Below are 21,569 nucleotides of genomic sequence, written 5' to 3'. Positions count from 1 at the left end.
AAAGAAAATGCACAACCAACTAACCCAGAACCTCCTCCTTTTTTGGAAGTCGGTAAAAATACAAAGAAAAAATAAACGACTTAAACTAGCCAGATACCACAAGTTTTTGAATACAGAAATATTATCTAACATTCCAATATTTAGTCATGACGCGACGCTAAATGGTACGGTAGTTTGTGCAACTTCAATAGATTGATCCCCTGTGTAATGGGAGGAGAGTAGGGTGAGGTGCCTACTGTTACAGCTGACACACAGAGTAACAATATAAATTATATTATACAGTAGATCATCTTATGATCCATGAGAGTGATTTCAGGTAACATAAAGTAACATGACAACTCAGTACCGCGCCCGCGTGTCAAATTAGTGTGTGCTTAACTAGTCTGATTTCAAGTTCACAGCTTACTTGATCTACTGTACTATGATTTATACTGTGACAGTCATCTGGGACCACTTACGAACAATAAGCTTTACTTTTGCTATGATTAAGTAATCAAGCTATAGTCGGAATTATGAGCTCAGGCACAAAACTACTTATAACACATAAATTATTATGATTGAGCTACATTTGTACGTGGGAGAGCCATGCTTCGGCACGAATGGGCCGGCTCGACCGGAGAAATACCACGTCCTCACAGAAAACCGGCGTGAAACAGCGCTTGCGCTGTGTTTCGCCGAGTGAGTGAGTTTACCGGAGGCCCAATCCCCTACCCTATTCCCTTCCATACCCTCCCCAATTCCTTTCCCTTCCCTACCCTCCCCTATTACCCTATTCCCTATTAAAAGGCCGGCAACGCACCTGCAGCTCTCTGATGCTGCGAGTGTCCATGGGCGACGGAAGTTGCTTTCCATCAGGTGACCCGTTTGCTCGTTTGCCCCCTTATATCATAAAAAAAAAAAAAAACATTTCGCCGTTTTGGTTATGGTCTCAAAATGTATAATAAACAAAGTAGTCTTAAGATAATGTCATACATTAAATGTATATTTTACTACTAAGGTCTCAGAAAGTAGCATTATATTTAAGTAAAATACGAGTAATCTTAAGGTCTCTCAATTTCATATTTTAACAAAATTTGTTAAATTAAAAATCTCTAATCCTCACGAGAATCTCTCGCTTGACTAAGTGCCTATTAGGTTATAAAATAACGGGCTTGTAATTTTGTTTAAAACTTTCAAGAGAAAGAAATATATATTATAAAATCGAATCTGCTCTTTGGAAGTTGGTTAAATTAATGCGCCAGACGAATGAATGCAAGGGCGGCTCGGAGCTGTTACTCGTAGAGTGTTCACTTGTATTATCAGAGAAGTTGATTCATAGGTACATGTGACCGGCGTCATTTTATTTTATTTTATTTAATAAACTATAAAGAAAATACAATCATAAACTTAATCTAATACAGTGTAACATAAAACATTTATTTTTTTTACGCACACTGCCATTCGTCTTCGACAGCTCTTTTTAAACAATAGTAATATTAATACAACCTACCAACTATGTACTTATTGCTTATATTAACTATGGTCGCTTGTTAAGCATTAGTGCTCTAACCCACAATTTTTTGTTGTTAAAATATTTTGAATACAGTCTTGTTCTAAATCATCTAAAGCATTGATAACTCAATACGTAATTTTTGTGGGTTAGTACACAAATGCCTAAAAGCGTCCATATAGCAAAAAAAATGTATTTTTTGTTACAAAACAAGTACCGTTTATATAGTTTATATAGTCGCGTTATTTCAAACCCAGCCGGCAGATCACGACAAACGTTAAATTGACATAACCCAACCAAATGAGGTAGGTCCTCAATCTGCTCACACTTATTGAGGGTCGCAGGCCGGTCAAGACTCAAGTCATCCTGCGATTGGTCCGGACCGGAACGGATTCAATGGGCCTTCCCGTGTGTGGTCTTTAAATGTGCTTTAGACTCTGATGGTATTAAATTACTGTTGATCTCCCAATACATTTTTATCCAAATTATTCCAATAAAAATGGATCATATCAGAAAATTTCTATTCTTATTATAGCCATAAAATAGTAATTCCAATAACGAGGCGAGGTATCGGGTTGCGGGGAATAAATCCACTCGGCAGTTCGGCCACGTCCGCCCTCCCCTCCCTCCTGGTCGCCCCCTAGCCGCCCCTAATGAAATAACCCGAATACGCCCCTGATTACGGCACAAAAATGCTTTAATCGCCCATTCCGCGTTATTGCTCACGACCGAGCCTAGGAATTGTTAGTGCCTGTATTAATTGTTATTGGGAGCTCCTATATTACTATTTTGAAGGAACTATTAGAGTCTAAAAATAATTATACGAACAAATTGTATTGCAAATACAATGTGTGCTAAAGTTTACGAATTTAGAACAGAGCCCCTAACCAAGACATTTCCTTTATCGCTTCCTTATAGAATCACCGATTTAAAATGAATCGACATTAGACGAACGAGAGTCGAACGTCAACTTCATATATCCTAAGATCCGACCGTAAAATTCTGCATGAATAGTTTTTTCGATCAAATATATTTTAAAATAATCCTTAGAACGTATAGAATGGATTAATGTTGGGTTGCCTTGTTAAAAGTAGCCGCAAGTACCTCTAATTGAGCAAAATGAAAGCCCGTAATACAAACTTACGTGTATTCAATAGAAAAGTAAGAGAATTATAGTTTGTGCGTTTTAAGATGATATGGGTGACACTTCTCATATTCCTTGCTACGGGTTTTTTTTTTTACAAGAAAACAAAAAAAAATCTAAATATAATAAATATTCCATCTACAAAAACAAATGTTTCCTACAATTGTAAATGAATAAAAATGAAAAGTTGCTAAATGCTAACTTATTAATATAAAATTATAAATTTTAACTGCGAAAATTATTGTTACGAAAATATTTGAAAAATGTCAGATGCATGAAATGGAACTTATGCAAATAGAGATTGACACTGTTGAATCGAAATCAAATCGATAAGAAGGGTGGCCATTTTAAATCGCCGGCGCCACTCTGAAACGTCAGTACGAAATCGATAATTTCGATTGCAATTCCTTTACGAAGTGATTCGATATTTTTAAATTATCGGTTTATTTTCTTAGGTAACTTCCCTACTATTGTCAATTATAATGTGTCACCCATATCATCTTAAAACGCACAAACTATAAGAAGGAATGACATTGAGGAATGACAGGAGATATGACAGGAGGATGAGAATACACATAAAAATAAAAACGCCTGTTAAATAAAAATAGCAGTCTTGCGAGTTCTCGACGTCCTCAAATAATGCCAGGCATAATAATTGTAGGCCTGAACATTTGTCATATACAAAAGTGATGGCAACCCCAGTTTGCGGCTATCGTGCAACTGGCAACCATGGATATTCATGTACATGATGCATAAAACTTTAATTTGGTATCAAAATTATTAAAAAAATCGATGCTTCAATTTTGATGAAGAATTACTATGTCTGTTTACGGACTGGCAACCCTAGGTTGCGGCCGACGACAGAGCTGGCAACCATTTATACCTTATTTTCTTACGTCATTTTCTTTTAAATGATGTAAAATTTACTGAAAAAAATATATACATGCAAATTATGCATTTATCTAATGAACATTCAACTTAATTAGAGGTACTTGCGGCTACTTTTGACAAGGCATCCATCATTAATCTATCCTATACGTTCTAAAGATTATTTAAAAATATATTTGATCGAAAAAAACGATTCCTGCAGGATTTTACGGTCGGATCCAATACTAATAGTTATTATCGAACGCTCATGTCGACTCCATACATTTTGATCGGCGACTCTATATAAAAGCGACAAAAAAACTTTTTGGCTAAAGTGCAAGGGGAAACAGAGCTTTGCTCGTAGTTTAAAGTAGGAAAAAATGAATGACAAAAAATACGCGGTTTTCTATACGTCAGAAAATACTTATATGTTTTTTCTTCTCTTCTAATATTACATTTCTTGAAAATACTAACAGTTTTGCCGCGAAGCCGATTTTAAGACATTTTTAAATTAATAATGATTACATTATGTTCACATACCTGACGTCTCTCCGCTTTTCGCTGTTTTAGATCACCTGAAAAAAAAAAACAACATTCATCAATTCAAGTCAAACATATTATTAAAAATAATGTTATATAATTATATACCCGGAATTAAGCCTTTTGTCGCGAAATTCAAGTTTAATACGCAATTTAATCGTAAATACTACACGTAGTTTAGTTTTATGTACAGAGAAATACTTTGTAAACGTACCCTTATAAAGTTTAATGTAGGTAAGAGGCGGATGGAGGCATAAAATTTTATAAATACTCAAGACATAATAGTAAATTACCCGACATACATACAGATGGAACTAAAATGCTTTGGCCTTATACGAATACACCAGATAGTACCTAAAGCCGCTCTGAAAAAGCGAATAATTGTAAATTTGAAAACTATATTTGTTTCTTGATTTAAAACATAATAATTATTATCTTAACTAGTGTTACTAAGAAGCGTCCGTGGCCTAATGGGTAGACCTTTGGTTCGCACTCTTAGTGGGTGCAGGTTCGAACCCGGGTGGAGGCGTGTACCTATGAGACATTTTCTGATCTCAAGTACATAATACGGACGCTCGTACGGTGAAGGAAAACATCGTGAGGAAACCCGCACATAGTTGGTCCCAGACGTATTGACTAGTTCTCTCCTCTGGACTATGATGCGAGAATGCCGTATGCGCATGGGCACCCATACGGACATTTAAAAAACTTGTCCTAGGCACTACAGTAATTGAGGAGTGGTTACTTCGCTCTGAAAAATACTTTATAAATCATCCATAACGGATGCAAAAGGCCTAGTTTATTTACTAAAGTGAAGTGTAAAACTATAGTCTGTCTGTCTATTAGCTAAATATTTAAGAGACGCAAAGACGTCTGAGCTACATATATGAAACAACGAAACGTGACTCATATTAAAGGTTCAAAAATGATTAATTGAGTCCCGGGAAATGATAAAGGATAGTCTCATTATTTACAATTAATGTGGGGCTAATCTACGGTTCTCACTTCCCAGGCTATATACTTATTCATACGCCAAAAAAGTAGCAAACATCATTTAGGGTTAAATACCTGCATATTTATTTACAAAACGATTAATTTAACTTCAGACAAAGTACTATATTATACCATCACTTCTCGTGAAGCCTGTATTATCTATGGCTGGTACAAGGTTGGTGAGATGTGTAATAATATTATGTCCCAAGCACACGGGTTCAATGATCTCGAAAATTAGCCCTCATCTTATTATATGACGAAAAATATCAGCCATTTTACGCCGAATTTTAATATCATGTATCACAAAGTAGGCGATTTTATAAATTTTGGTAAAATTTTCGTGAGGTAATTCGTTTTATAATACACTTAAATAAAAGTAATTTTAAAATTAAATTTGGTGACGAACTTGCAATTATAGGTGGGGAAATTATTATTATTATGGCGCTTGGATGAAAACATCAGTAAAGTACACTTTGAAAGATAAATAAAAATAAAAAAATAAAAATTTATTTTTCACACAACTTAACATAGTAGGTATTTAACATATTAAATTAGAGTGTGAACTGGAGCCTAAGCTAGGATACCCTGTGTTTCAGGTCTCCAGGTCTCACCCGCGGATATGAGAGGGACTTAACATTAATATTTATCATGGTTGTCTAAAGTGTGTGTGTGTGTGTGTGTGTGTGTGTGTGTGTGTACTATACGATACAGTTGATGGAAGTAATTCAGTTTCATTATAATTAAGGTTTAGTAGCCACTTTTGCACAATTGATTTACATTTATATATTGTTTTATCGTAAATATTTAATATCTTATTTATTTTATTATACATATGTGGTGCGAGGAAGGGCAGAAGTCGAGTGAAGAAAACAGAGTGATGTTTTACAACAATGCAGACCTTATCTGATCTACGTTTAAGCTGTGTATCAGGGTCAAAAATAAGCTCGGAGTGTTTGTGAAGTATAGCATGGAGAATATACAGACGTCTGACTGATAGCACTTGAGAGTCCTGGTAAAGATTATTAGTAGGGTATCTGAATGGCTTTTTAAACATAACTTTAAGTAAGGATCTTTGTGCTCGTTTAGCTTTCATTATGGATTTGCATGCGCCTCCCCATGCTGTGATACAGTAACCTAGAATAGATTGTGCTAGAGCGTAATACACAGTTTTTAATAGTTGAGGCTTTAGAATGTCACGTAGATTTTTGAATAACCATATTATTTTTCGTATACGTGTTGAAAGTAGGCTTATGTGAGATTTCCAGTACAGGGCCATCGTCTAACTGGACTCCCAGATATTTGATATCACCAACTCTATCCAATGTTAGGCAGTTGCAAGGTCTATTGCCTTGCAACTGACCAACACTGGCTCTTTGTTCTGGTCCACAGGTGTGTGCCCTAATGTTGAATGTGGGCTTAGGTTGTGTTTTTTTTGTTTTGGAGAAAGTTAAATATTTGGTTTTTTTTATGTTTATGGTCAATAAATTTTTGTGAAGCCATGAAATAGTTTGCCTAAGTCCAGATTCAGCACTTCGTTGTGCTTCTGCCCAAGTCTCTCCCGTAAAAACTAAAGCAGTGTCATCTGCATATGAATAAACTTTACCGCAAAAGGGTTTGTAAATTGCAAAGATTATTTAAATACACCAGGAAGAGACTCGGGCCCAAGACACTACCCTGTGGAACTCCATACGTGATAGGTTGGTAAGTACTTAGGTGTTCGTCGATTTTTAGATATTAAAGATGACGGCGTAGTTAATAGAATCAGGGGTTACTTTGCGGAAATCCATAGCTTAAAATTTAGTTTTTTCAACCTGTATGGTGGTCAGGGACCTTACACGGATTTGGCAACATTATTGCTTGTGTGGTGGTGGTGTTTGCAGGTTCTTGCATGCAAGTGTGCGCATAGGCAGTATGGGAGAGGAGGGAGGTGCTGTACGCGTGTCTATGCATACACTCACTCATTCACTAAAAGTTTGAGGTTTGTTTCGCGGAATATTGCTGAATTTTAATGTGTCATTTATAGGGTTGAGTGCAGCTCTATGGGATAATTCACAATACATTAAATCTCGCGACCGCACTATTTCAATAAATCGTTACATACAATCGCTTTAATTTAAAGCACCGATACGACCGATACGACCTGCAAACTTTCAAGAAAAGAGCGTATTCCCTCTTAAAAGGCCGGCAACGCACCTGCAGCTCTTCTGATGTTGCGAGTGTCCATGGGCGACGGTAGTTGCTTACCATCAGGTGAGCCGTTTGCTCGTTTGCCCCCTTATTTAATAAAAAAAAAAAAGCAATGAAAATTATAGACGCATATAAATCAAGTCTAAATGAATGGGGCACGCGCATTGATCCTGGAAAATTCGTGTGAGAAAGCACGCATCTGTAAACGAGGTTACTGTTCAGATGTCGCCTGTGTGTCGTAATAACGAGCAGGGAGTAGTAACATGTTTAGTGGGCAATATTGGGAGATCTCTCGGTTTATAGACTGTAAACCACGTCTCCTGTGACACAGATTGTGTAGTAAAAGCTACTATTCATCCAAGTAATCCTTGCTAAAAGATGGAATCAATATTAAAAGCGTATATTACTTATAACTACTGAATGGATTATGTCGTAGTAAATCTACGACGTAGCTGCTACGTCGTAGAGCTGCTACGCCGTAGAGCTGCTACGCCGTAGTGCTGCTACGCCGTAGAGCTGCTACGCCGTAGATCTGCTACGCCGTAGATCTGCTACGCCGTAGATCTGCTACGCCGTAGAGCTGCTACGCTGTAGAGTTGTTAGCCCGTAGAGCTGCTACGCCGTAGAGCTGCTAGCCCGTAGAGCTGCTAGCCCGTAGAGCTGCTAGCCCGTAGAGCTGCTACGCCGTAGAGACTACGACATAATCGGTTAAAATATCCAACTTAGTAAAGGATCGTAACTGTATCGTCCCGAGCCGCTCAGTGTTGCGGCTTTTTTTTCTTTTTGCTTATTAATACAAGTCTGTCATTTTAATACAAATTTAAAAATGCATCTAATATCGCGTTGAGGTTTGAAGTCAACCTTATTCATAGTTAAGTGGAAAAGCAAACTTTTACTCGTAGTAGGTAGTACGAAAACAAAATGAACACCGATTTAGTATGTAATTAGCTCCGACGTGTACAATGTTGTGTGTGTGTGTGTGTGTATATATATATGTATACACGTACACCGCAGCTAAACTAATGAGTTTGCTCACAAAATCCTCATTACTAACATAGTTACAAAGTCGCGTTTTTAATTGGAAAATTGTGTTGCTTTGTTAACGAAACTGCAATTTTGGCTTGCACCGACCCACATAGCGTTCCTAAGAGATTTGAAAGAAAAATGTTGTCCCACTGAAGGTATCACAAACGCAATCTAAGTTTATAAAGAAAGAATTACAATTTTTTGAAGTTGTACAAAAACTATCTCAATGGTACAATAATTAAAAATGTGTAATTTATTAGCTGCGTAACATTATTTTTGTTACAGTATTAAACTATAATATTCTGATATCAAGAAGTCAACATGACAATATAATAATAATAATATATTTCATTTGTATCAATAATAATTAATTTACAAGCGTAATTCTTAAATTGACAGATTATTAAACTAAATAGGTTCTCACAAGTTTTCATCTAACATAAAGTTCTCTGATAACAATCATATTAAACTAGTATCCAAATTACCAAGAAAATAGTCAAAGTCTGTAACTCTATCACGAGTTTAGTAGTTCAGATGTAGATAACGTTTAATATAGTTTTATTACACAGTTCGTACGAGTTGTAGCGAGACAAAGCGATCAGTTAGCGAGGTTGTTCGACAGAACGTTCCAGATAAGCTAACATACCTGTGTGGGTCTGCTGGTGTGCTGATGAACAGAGCGATTTTATGTATAGGTGGTTGGGATACATAAATCACTAGCTCATAGTAAATAAACTGTGCTGTCCAATTGTATGTTGCGATAAAATAATGTTTTTTATGTGACATCTTGGCATTTTATCTACAAAATATACATAGCAAAAGTTCCATTAAAAAATAGTTTTTTGTGATGATCAATATTTTCTAGAAATCTTTTGAATATTATAATGTGATTCTTATCTTAGACGCAGTGAAATAATATGATAATTTTACTATACACCCAGGCTTTATCCTAATAGCTACTGCTACTTACTTTCTGCTGTATAGCCCGCTATCCGCTCCACCTATCAGCGTGTTCTCACACCAGATATTATCTGTGGCAATTACAGGGGACTATTGGACGAGCCGCGACGGAATTTCGACTCAACCACGAGAACCGACCGGGACTTTTCAACTCCACATGTTTGTTTCCAACTAGCAAACTAGTCCTTGATTTTGTCCAATAATGGAGTTCCATGATACAGATTTGTTTGCTTCAGATAACTTTATGTTTACACGATTTTAGAATACGAGTCGAGAATATTCTGGAACTTATTACACGATAATTTTATTCGTCTTTCACATGTCACTTATTAACTAATTTATTAAAATTAGATCTTGATACTGTGTCTAACCACTGTTATTTAGTTCATTCAGTACTAATATTTTTTTGCATTTATATTTTTTAATTTTATACTTTTATTATAAGTCTTCCAGTGTTTGTGACAAAATGTATGGTTGTCATGGGATTTCTATTTCACATACCTATAAAGCTTCTACTTAGCTTTTACTATAATAGTATGTCGTATTTGTTAATAAAATAACAACTGAATTGCAAGACCCTAAAGGATCAAATTATTTTACTATAAACAGAACTGTACCTACTTAAAACAACAGAAACTTAAATTGCTCGAAATTAATGCAAAGTTCAAAAGGGATACTTCCGGTTAAAAACACTCAAATGTTCTTTGAAACGGATCACAATGCGTTCGGAGTTTATTTACCCGTGAGAAGGCCCTTATGTTGACGACATAAGGATTATTTTTAAAGTAGAAATACTCTTAATACACGTGTCGGACGCACAACTGTGCGCGGTAGCTGTGGTCAGGTTGCTAAAAGGTTTTTTTTAATGAAATAAGTGGGCAAATGAACAAATGGGTCACCTGATGGAAAGCAACTTCCGTCGCCCATGGACACTCGCAGCATCAGAAGAGCTACAGGTGTGTTGCCGGCCTTTTAAGAGGAAATAGGGATATAGGGGAGGGTAGGGATGGGAAGGGAAGGGAAGGGAATAAGGAAGGGTAGGTAAGGGAATAGGGTAGGGGATTGGGCCTCCGGTAAACTCACTCACTCGGCGAAACACAGCGCAAGCGCTGTTTCACGCCGGTTTTCTGTGAGAACGTGGTATTTCTCCGGTCAAGCCGGCCCATTCGTGCCGAAGCATGGTTCTCCCACGTATGGTTTTTCATATTCATCTACCACGGAGTGTTTCTTTTGATAACAATCCTGGGACCCACTTCTTAACCCTCGAATCTCATTTTTTGAGAAATTTTGAGTACTTACCGTCAGAAGCTTGCTCGTTTACTGCCCTTATAGGTGAGGAGCAAGCTAAGTAATTATTGACAGTGAAAACTTCCCAGTGTCAACTCATTTGCTTAATAACATAATTTTTTCTTTTCTATTTTTCAAGTTGAGTTTCATCAAATTCTGCTTAGTAATAATTATGGAACAAAATTGCCACAAAAATATATTGTTATTAAAAAAACTGTCACTGAATGGGAAAGTTACATGGGATTTGTATACAAGTAGGATTCATTTTTGAAAGGAACATAATCATTTAATAATTGCAAGCGACTAAGAGCTCACATTCATGATTATTATACCTCGGCGTACCTTTAAAATGATCCTTAAGCCGTCGTATTAAGGTCCAATCGGAGGTAAGCGCAGTAGATTAGCCCGACATAATATAGTACAAACATTCTCTTACAAGATTGCTTCCGCAGTCAATTTAATTTTCATACGAGAGGTTAGAGTTAATGAGGCTGGCTGTGTTGTACTGAGTGTGTACAGTCTGCGACAAATGTGAACAGTTTAATCCAATGAAATCTTGCTCTTTTAAGGGTTCCGTACCCAAAGGGTAAAAACGGGACCCTATTACTGAAACTTCGATGTCTGTCTGTCCGTCTGTCTGTCTGTCTCCAGGCTGTATCTCAAGAACCGCTACAGCTAGACTTCAAAATTTTTCGTGATTTTATGGCCTTTTTCGCTCTATATCAATAATGGCAAGAGGTAGGCACTTGAACTTTTCACACATTCTTGTTTTACATGTAGTATACCTTAGTATATTTTAATAATAATATTAAAATAAAATAAAAATTTAAGAGAGGCTCCCATACAAAAAACACAATTTTTAGCCTATTTTTGCGACTCGCACTTGGCCGATTTTTTCACATTGGAAAATGCCTGATGCATTTCCGACAGCCTGGCGGGCTTACGCCCAGGGTGACTTACTAAAATGTATTTCTAAAAAAAGAAACTTCGATTTACCCAGTTTAAAAAGTCAAGACCAAAATATTGTATTAAAGTAAAATATTTCTTAAGGCTTATATCAAACTAGTAGTTTAAACTTGCTACAGAGTACTATTTGTACTCTACTTTCCCTAAAAACATATCCCTACTTTTTGTTGCAATCCGGGAAAACATCAGCTTCTGTAAAATGTCTGAAAACGATACGAAAATCTTGCGATACTTTAGTACGAATAGTATTTTTTCCCAATTCTGTCGTCGAGTGTACCCACTATATTTATATATGTTGTATGGGCGGCATTAGGGGCGCATTACGCGCCAGTTCGCCGTAATCGCGGTACGATGCGCAATTAGTGTGTAAGGGTTAAAAAGGGACGGCCTCGTCTTCGGGTCCATTTAACTGAGGGCCGCTCCTTATTAATACATGTACAGGACATTTAACAGCCGATCCCGTCGTCGTACAACACTGTAATTGTTGTCGACATCCGACAGATACGAATTCATCGCGATGCTGAAGAATGGCCGGGGTTGTGTCGAAATGAAAACTTCTGTAGCGGCATCGTGTACTTTATCGAGTTTGCATCCCAAGAAAGTACACGATGCCGCTATATTTAATTTTCATCAAGGCATGTGATAATTTTGATGATTTGTAAGGGGCTACTTACTCCGCTCCGTTGAGCTAGGAAGTGGGCAACGCGAGAATTTAGTATTCGTCGTCGTATAGTCGATTTTAGTACTACCAGCGCCCTGGGCGAGATTTCATCGGCACCCAAGGTGCTCATAGTGCTGAAAAAATGTGTGCGCCCCCCCCCCCCTCCCTAACGCCACCCCTGCGCCAACGCCACTCGAGCTGCGATGTAAACACTAACTCACACCGTTACTACCGCAGAAGTACTCAGGAAAATATTTCTGACAGCGACAGGAGCAGTGGCAGTAGCTAAGTGTAAATAACATATTAGACATAGTATGTAGATCAGAGCATTGGCACGCCCGTGAAACAAAAAAACACTGAATGTAAAGTTTTAAAAGCCTGTTAAAAATGTGCACCTCGCGTATTAAGCAAATTGTTCTCACAAATTTACGGGATACATCGTGTTTGAAATAAAGCAATACAATACAGTCCTTATTTAAATCGGTAAACCAAGGATATTCGCAAGTAAACGAGCTTTTGTTTTCCAATTAGACACAAAATATATTATTCTTCACTAATTATACAAGGATTCACGGACGAGCGGTAATTATCTCTAATATCTCGCTAATTCGTGCGATTAAAGTGCGATTAGCGAACCGATAATCGGAACTAAAACTAATTCTGCTAACGACGTCGCATTTCTGTACATTGTGTTGCAATGCCAAACTGGTGGGAAATTGTGTTATCTGTTCCAAATTTGGTTCATTCAATTTGGTCATTTGGTTGAGAATTACTTCATTGTCACTTCATATTATTATATATTTTTATCCAAATTAGTTTACTTCCTGCTAAAAACTACGCAAAAACGGAGTTTTAAAGATTTGTTCATCAGAACGCATTGACGTTGGTTTACCATAATTTTATGAGGAAACCGTTTTGTTATCTTATCAATTATCATAGTATTTATTTAATATATTACTGTATCAAAACCACATAGAATCTTTAAAGTCGCATGTTAGCAGAATCGAGGAACCTAGACGTGGAACAAATTATTGTCGATGGCGCAGCGTCATGCTGACGCGGCCGCGACCGCTTTGTGTTACAAGACCCTTCAGATTAATTGTTCCCACAATCTTATGGATTCTTGAGCTCGGGAGATGCCGTCTATTCAATCTTTTGTAATAATCTGGCTTCATATTATTGAGTTTATTAGGTGCTTTACGTTGTTTGCACAAATATTACGATGGAGAAGTGAACTTTTTAGGCGATTAATATTTTTAATTATTTAAGAACAAACATCTATCGAATTAAAATAGGAACAATAAAATCAGATATAAAAATTTCTCGTTAAATGTGGCTCTTCGCTTGACGCAAACTTTCTTACAATAAGATTTTCTGAGTTAAGAGCTCATATGACCCTAACTTGACTACATACTTTAACCTAGATCTCAAAATATGTAAGGTTTAGAAAACTAATTTTTTGACACAAATAACTTCAGTTCATAAAGATTAAATGCTCAAGACGAAAACACGATTACTCAAAAAATGCTCGATAGTTTCTTTTTTACAAAAAACCTTGTTTTAGACACATTTTTCCTTGGATCTTCGAAGTTTGCTGTCTTTTCTTTAATATTTTTTAATATCTAAAAAGGTATTGATAAAACCTAAATTTGCTCAAAACACTTTTTTAATAATCATTACTTGAATTATCAATTCAATTCAATTCAAGTAAAACTAACTCGGCAATGATTCCGCGCCGTCCTTTTTCACCTGGCATATGAAAGACGGGCGTGAATGTGAAGAGAGAAGGACGATGTTTGATTTTTAGAGTCAGGTGAGCACTTATAGCAGCATTTTGCATTTATTTTGATGTTCATTTTCCCTAAAAAACCTTAAATAATGATGTAACCAAATTTATAATTTGCTCGATGAACTCTACCGCTAGCGATACACACTCGCACCGCAGAAGTATTTAAATCAATCGGCAACCCAACATTCCGGTGTATCACGTATCCCTTACCGTGACTAATGGACGGACGGCTAGGGTTGTAAGGTCACCACAGTGGCCGGACAGATCGGCCGGACGGACAGATATTTGGGTAAAAAAATTGACATAATTTATCATTCTAGAGATCGCCCAATGGTCGAAATTCTACCTTAGTTTCAACGACATTAGAACTACTACCTATATTTTGTAAAAAATAATATTGACTATTATCTCTGGGACTTAGCTGATCTCAGACTGGCCGTATAAGCATTCTCTAATAGTATCTAATATTTAAAAAAAAAACTATAATCCATTTTCAATTTGTCAACTTGTCAACAGACTTCAACCATATATAAAAGAGTATAATTCGTATGTATAGGTTTGTCACTCAAAAATCTGTCATCTACTTGAGTGTGCGTATTGTAGTGTGCAACGTTCTATTTGTTAAAAAAAATATGATAAAAGCATACTTTCAAAATAATATTAGCTCGATGCACTCCTTCACCATGTAAACTATAACTGTGCAAAATTTCATTCACCTACGTTTCTGCATTTTTCGTCAAAAGTGATACAAAATTTTTCGCTTGCGTATTGACGGTGGCTGGTTTCATTGAAACCAGGCACAGGACTGTTTTTTTACGTGGCCTTCCGACGCTTGGACCATCTTCCTTGTCAGATGAGGTGATCAGCCTTATCCTAACCAAACTAGGCGCCAATCGAATCCACGACCTCAAGTGTCACACTCTAAGCAACTGGACCATGGAGGCGTCGTCGTATATACGCCAGCGCCACGGCAAACATGTGGTTCACCACAAGTCACAATCAGGAACCTCGCGTCCGGCATTGTCCGGACGCGTGGCAACCCTACACGCGTGGAACAAAAAATGATTGCCTGCAAGAAGCCATTAAGGCTGTTCTTCATTCGCGGTTTTTGTCCTTAGTAACCTCTACCTTTGGCTTTCCTGATTACGTCACCGCTAATGTTTTTACCCGACTTGGAAAGCGAAGGAAAATTTAACGACATGTAACGAATCGATTGTTCCACCATGGCGCCTAATGTTAGGTCTAGTCTCGGTTGTACTTTGGATATGTCTGTTTTGAGAAATATATTATCACGAGCTTTTGCCCGCGGCTTCGCTCACGTTAAGAAGTACATATTATTATATACAAACTTTCATCCTATTTGAACCCCTTGGGGTTGGAATTTACCAAAATCCTTTCTTAGCGGATGCCTACGTTATAATATCTACCCGCATGCCAAATTTCAGCCCGATCCGTCCAGTGGTTTGGGCTGTGCGTTGATAGATCACTATGTCAATCAGTCAGTCACCTTTGAGTTTTATATATATATATATATATAGATTATTGGCCTCATATAAAACAACATGCTAAAATAAGAGTATAGTCAGTTTTTGAAGTGACAATAAATTAAATTCATTATTTCAAAGCCAAAATACCTCAGTAAATCTCGGTCAAAAATATAATTTTATATTTCCGAACTTCAATCAATATAGTTGAAATTAATCAATGGCCGCTATGAGGAACTTAAGCTGTTTATATACAGCGTGATTGAGTTTAATTTAAAAATCAAAATCAAATCATTCAATCTCCTTTTTTTGTAAAATTGTGTTGTAAACAGTTGCTATATTTTACGAGACAATAATTTAAGAATTATAAAAGCCGATCTAAAGGAATCGATAATAATTTTTTTAACTTATTATTGATATTACAAGAGAACTTTTAGCGGTATTGTGCACTTTTTTGGGATATAGTGTAAAAATTTAAAAAATTGCGTCAGGGCTAGTGACTATTATGCTACAAGTAATTTGTTGTCAATGAAAACCTCTTTTTAGGCTTTTTTTGTTTAAACTTTAAGCAATCCTCCAAGTATTTATATTTTAGAAAAAAAGGACAGTGCGATCACCCTGTACGGCCAATATTCGGGACGTAATGGAGGCAGGTGTATTAATTTCCGCAGATTACTTCCCTATTTTAAATTCACGTGCGGTTTGGGGCGAAAATCTTTCGCGCATTTCGTCGCTGAGGGCTCCGCGTGGAATACTAAGTGACAAGAATACTATCAGTTTCAATATTCTGATAATAATCTTATTGAAGGCTATAATTGTGATTATCATAATTCACAATTACTACTTATTACTATTAAATTATTACTTATAGGAAAAATATTATATTTTTTGTTACTACCTCATGGAAAAATTATTTAAAAAAATCTACGCCTTACATCCGTTATGGATGTTTTATACAGTATTTTTCAGAGCGAAGAAATCACTCCTCAAATACTGTAGTGCCTGGGACAAGATTTTTAAATGTCCGTATGGTTGCCCAAGCGCATACGGCATTCTCGCATCATAGTTGGCTTAGTCCAGAGGAAAGAACTAGTCAATACGTCTGGGACCAAGTATGTGCGGGTTTCCTCACGATGTTTTCCTTCACCATACGAGCGTCCGTATTATGTACTTGAGATCGGAAAATATCTCATAGGTTCCACCCGGGTTCGAACCTGCACCCTCTAAGAATGGGAACCAAAGGTCTACCCATTAGGCCACGGACGCGCACGGTGAAAATTATTAAACACAGATTGTTAGTTGGTCATACGCACTATGTTATGTTTAATAGAAATATTAATTATCTTGTGTACTGCTGCGCCCGCTTGGGCACTATAAACATACCCGAGTGCTGGAAGTCACCAACAACAACGACCTAAATATTATAGTATAGAATGGCATAGAGTAATACAAACCTATATTATAGACTAGCTGTTGCCCGCGACTTCGTCCGCGTGCACTATAGTCTATAGTTTAGCTGTTGTTTCACTACATCGATTGAATAGTGTACGCGCAAATCATAAAAGTACATTGTGCCGTAACCGTACATTTTTCCGGGATCAAATGTATCTATATACCAAATTTCAGCAAAATCGGTCCAGCCGTTTACGCGTGATATCGTGACCAAGGGAAATATGGATTCATTTTTATTTATATAGAAGATCACAAAACAAGTGGCTGTGACATACGGATAGACAGACAGACATGACGAATCTATAAGGGTTCCCTTTTTTTCCATTTGGCTACGGAACCCTAAAAAGGATATAGAAGCTGCTGCTGTGATCTACGGATACTTTTATCAAAATCGGTATAATTTCCTATACAAACAATTTTCATCTTTATTATACTTATAAAGCAAATCATCTCTCATGTAACCGGCGCTTAAACAAATGGGCGTAGTTAGGAGTTAAATCGTGGAACAACTGCCTCTCGCGTCATGAATTAATTGTTAACATTATTCTTGCGTTAAGCCTCCAGTTATTATTTTGTAATGACGCCCATTTGCCATGTGAATATTATTACTTAATGCTCAGTGCATTTGTTTAAGTTATAGCTGTTTTATGAGAGAAAGAGAGTTAGTAAAAGTAACGAAAAGACGCAATGTAAGGTGGCCTACATTATACTGTGTCTACAGGTCCAGCTTGGAGCTTATCTAGGTTCGACATAGAGTCAACTTGGTCGTGTACTCAATTCCCGCGTCGAAAAATCTCAATTGTCTTACCAGAAAGATCATCGACATTTATTCTGTCGGGCATGTAAAAAGTTATTCGGTTGCGTTTTCAATTGCCATTGACTCAATAATTCATAATAATTATAATAATAATAATAATATAATATCTATAGACGCTTCACACCACGTCAGTCTGGCCCCGTGGTAAGTACCTGAAGCACTTGTGCACGGGTACCAGACAACGGAAATATATTTAATAATTTTATACTATACATACATTTAAGATTTTTATTATATGATACACATATTTAATACACATCCATGATCCAGGAACTTTGAAAACTTTTTGTTCCGCGGCGGGATTCGAACCCGCGACCCCCTGCTTGAGCTACCAACGTGCTCACCACTGAGCCACAGAGGTCATCAAATTCGTACACAAACTATCAATATCACAGCTACCTGCTGCCTGCTGTTACAATTCATCGCGTTCATCATTCATACAAAAATTACCAAAGTCATATATCGTTACTATATTAAAATATTGTCTAAACACACTATGCCGAAGTTCCGCGGCGGAAATTCCGCATGATTATGTCAGCAATGTAAATGCATACAATATAACGCGACGGAATTTCGGCATGGTGTGTCATCGGTAATTTAAAATACATTGCAGGCGGAATCAAGCCGAACTTCCGCCGCGGAAATTTGGCATAGTGTGTTTAGACACATAACTCTCACAGTGCCAGGACGGACATTAAGTCAATCTCCAAAAGTAACACGTGACGTCACTGGACTCGGAGTGTCTGAGATTGATCACGGCGGCGTCATCGCTCATCTCAAGGGCGATGTGATTGAGTGTTATAACTAACCTTACTACGGTGAAGGGAAATTTGGTAGTTTTAACCGACTTGTAAGAGACAGAGACTCTACTCACTACATGATGCCCGTAACTGCGTTGCATTAAAGCTCCCTTGTCGCGCGGGAACCGCACATTTTTCCAGGGTAAAAAGTATCCTGTGTCCTTTTCCGGGACTCACAGTATCTCTATACCAAATTTCAGCAAAATCGGTCTCAAAAAGCTCTCTTCAAGACTTTGCTTGAAGAGGTTACAGACGGACAGACAGACACACTTTCGCATTTATAATATATCTATATATATAAAACTCAAAGATGACTGACTGACATGGTGATCTATCAATGCACAGCCTAAATCACTGGACCGATCGGGCTGAAATTTGGCATGCAGGTAGATGATATTATAACGTAGGCATCCGCTAAGAAAGGATTTTGATTAATTCTACCTCCAAGGGGTTAAAAGAGGGGACAAAAGTTTGTATATAATAATACTTCTTAACGCGAGCGAAGCCGCGGGCAAAAGCTCGTGGAATATAATATTTTTATATTCTTTACAAAATATTATGTTTACAATAATAAGTTATGGCTAGAATTGATTTGATTGGGACAGTAACGGCCGTACTGTGGGAGTTTTAATCACTAAACTTTAATTTAATGAAGATCTCGACATAAACTCCATACGTTTTCTGTCAAATCCTTCATTAAATCAAGTTATAATTAAAAGTTGGCATCGACGATCATTGCAACATTAAATAACGCTCTCCTGTTAATTATATAGAAAAGACGACGCTATGGAATCCTAAGGTTTCGCGGAACTCTTGCATCCCTATGTATACTTTATTAAGTTGTTTATAAGTTGAAGCCAAGTATTGCACCTGTATCAACAGAAACGCTCAGCTGGAGTTTAATTAGTGCTGATGAGTTTGTTGGTTCCGCTGTAGCTGTACAGAGTAACGCAACCACGCGTTCGCAGAATCGCAACTGCTTATAGTGCTAATTATAAAGAAGCAGGCAGATGCAGCGGGGCAGCCTCCGTAGACAACTCCGTAGACAAGTGGCAAACCGCTAACGTTAACGCTAGCACTAGCGCTACTAAATGTATGGATTTGACATTAGTATTCGCTAGCAAAGCGATGACTTATGTCAAATCGTATACATTTTGTAGCGCTAGCCGCTAGCGTTAGCGTTTTGCTACTTGTCTACAGGCCCAGGTCGCATCTTTCATGTACGTTCTTGAACTGTCACAAACTTATTCATTGTATGTAAGCTAATGCCTAGTCCAGAATGCATGAGTTTATTCATGCACCATGCCCGTGCGTGCGAATTCAGATATTGGGCTCCTATATTATAATGCTTCCAGAAGATAAGCGTCTTTTTTACTTTGTTCCAATACACAATACAGTTGCTAAATAGCTACCGTACTACGTGTTGTGTCTTTGGTTTAATCAAAAATATTTTAACACACAAAAATTTGCAATTAATCGCTTTTACTTATACGACCTGTCTAAGAACTTTTTTAATATCATACGTAATAACAACGTCTACAGAAAACAGAGCGATACTAGCTATGGATTAATACTTATAGAAAATCAAACGCGCAATGTACTCGACAAAATGCTTCAAACATTCAAACCAAACGATTTAAGGTAGATGCATTTTGCACTTTTCAGCCAAGGTTTAACGAATACAAAGTTAACCAAATTCAATAAAGTCTTTCGTCAAACGAAACAAAGCTTCGCTGTACCGCGAGAGGGCGCAGGGGGCGCGAGGGAGGGTGGCAACAAATCTCACGTAAGCCCCCAAACAGTTCACTTAGTAGTTATTTTCGTAGGATTTACTTTGAAGTTTTAACTTCGTCGGAATAAACAACTTTGTAAAGGTATAGTCAAATATCAGCATGATTTCAAAACAGTTAAAATAAACATTGTATTTAATTTATTTATGGGAGTAAAATTATTTTAGACACATTTAGGCCCAATTCAGATCTGAATCTGTACTGAATTCAAAATAATTTCTAAATTTGTACCGAATTGACAGATTTGGAGAGCGTGAGACGTCTTGCAAATCCATACAAATTTAGAATTGATGCATCTACGCGTCGTGTTGCGGTCTTTTTTATGAAATAAGGGGGCAAACGAGCAAACGGGTCACCTGATGGAAAGCAACTTCCGTCGCCCATGGACACTCGCAGCATCAGAAGAGCTACAGGTGCGTTACCGGCCTTTTAAGAGGGAATAGGGTAATAGGGGAGGGTAGGGATGGGAAGGGAAGGGAATAGTAGGGGATTGGGCCTCCGGTAAACTCACTCACTCGGCGAAACACAGCGCAAGTGCTGTTTCACGCCGATTTTCTGTGAGAACGTGGTATTTCTCCGGTCGAGCCGGCCCATTCGTGCGGAAGCATGGCTCTCCCACGTATGTGAATGTAGTCTGAATTGACCCTAATAGTTTACCTAAAGTCCTAAACGGCAAAGTTTTTCTGTCAGCCTATTACATCTTCCCGCTTTAACCGCTTAACCGACTTGGTTGAAATTTATAGAGATTGGAAATAGTTAATTTATGTCCGTCTTACAAACTTTTTATCAGCCCCTCTATCATGAGCTCTTAAAGCCAGCCAGAATACAGACTGGCTCGCATTTTGGTACCATTACCTCTATTTTCCAGCCAGTCAGTGGTCACGTGACACAAAACTCACTTCTCCATTGTTAACTGAGTAATAATTTCGAATCATGACAACACTTCTGACATAAGCTCGCTTGCTTTTACGTCAAATACAGCAATTCAATAAACACCAACCAACGAGTAGCTTTTACTGAATAGTTTACATTTTAGTAATTTTATTTATTAATATTACATACTTTTTAGTCTTAAATTATATTGCTATTTAGTTGGTTAGTTACTTAATAAGTTATATTTTAGTCTATAGCATATATTTTAGTGAAAATAATTCGTTATTAAAACCAAAAAACTAAACATTCGAAGTGTCCAAATTTTTGGAAAACGATTAAGTAGGTATTCTCAAGTTAATCACGAAGTGATACATAAGAAACGTAGAGACCTTAGTAATCCATTTAGTGTTAGTGAGGTTTCAGAATAATAACATAAGTGAGGTG

At 37.2% G+C, this 21,569-nt stretch overlaps 1 protein-coding gene across 2 annotated transcripts in view; it reads right to left on the bottom strand.

Annotated features, from left to right (window-relative positions):
• Positions 1-21,569, bottom strand: part of LOC121734247 (zwei Ig domain protein zig-8-like) — a 235,949-nt gene that overhangs the window by 180,378 nt on the left and 34,002 nt on the right. For both annotated transcript variants that reach the window (XM_042124727.1, XM_042124728.1), the window contains exon 2: positions 4,041-4,075. The gene's annotated coding sequence lies outside the window, so the exon portion shown is untranslated. The remainder of the gene's footprint in view (positions 1-4,040; positions 4,076-21,569) is intronic.

Source organism: Aricia agestis, chromosome 15 (genome assembly GCF_905147365.1).
Source record: "Aricia agestis chromosome 15, ilAriAges1.1, whole genome shotgun sequence".
Taxonomy (NCBI): domain Eukaryota; kingdom Metazoa; phylum Arthropoda; class Insecta; order Lepidoptera; family Lycaenidae; genus Aricia; species Aricia agestis.
The sequence above is the reverse complement of the archived record's forward strand: the minus strand, read 5'-3'. Positions and strand labels throughout refer to the sequence as shown.